The sequence below is a fragment of the Tarenaya hassleriana genome, unplaced genomic scaffold (assembly GCF_000463585.1).
Source record: "Tarenaya hassleriana unplaced genomic scaffold, ASM46358v1 Cleome17, whole genome shotgun sequence".
Lineage (NCBI taxonomy): Eukaryota > Viridiplantae > Streptophyta > Magnoliopsida > Brassicales > Cleomaceae > Tarenaya > Tarenaya hassleriana.
Genome location: NW_010965122.1, coordinates 1,594,911 through 1,595,490, shown reverse-complemented (window position 1 = coordinate 1,595,490; position 580 = coordinate 1,594,911).

The window sequence follows — 580 nt, the reverse complement described above, 5'->3', positions numbered from 1 at the left end:
GTGGGCGAAGGTGGTGCAGGAGGCACCAGCGGGACACCGTTTCACCTGGGAGGAGTTCCGACAGGAGTTCGAGGCGAAGTACTTCCGGAGGCAGGACCATGAGTACCGCATGACCGAGTTCCTCATGTTGCAGCAGGGAGACATGACGGTCAGTGAGTACGAGGTGGAGTTCACCCGCCTACTGATGTACGGAGGGCATCTGGTATCCATCGAGGCGTCGAAGATCCAGAAGTTCATTGCTGGACTCCGACCTTACCTGTGGAGGAAGATCGAGATCCAAGAGTACCCGACGCTGAGTCGATACATTTCGCAGCTGGAGAAGGTGGAGCGTGGAGAGCGGGAGAAGAAGGAAGGGAAGACTCGTGAGCGGAGCCCTTTCAGGAAATGCTTCAGCACGTATTCATCGGGGAAGAACATCTGGGCCAGCGATCCGCGTGACAAGGGCAAGGCGCCGGCTATTCGTGCACAACCACCACTGGCGGCGAGGGGACCAGTGGTATGTTATCGTTGCGACCAGCCCGGACACATTGCATCACGTTGTCCGACGAGGCCTACGGGACCACCGGCCGTGGCACCGAGA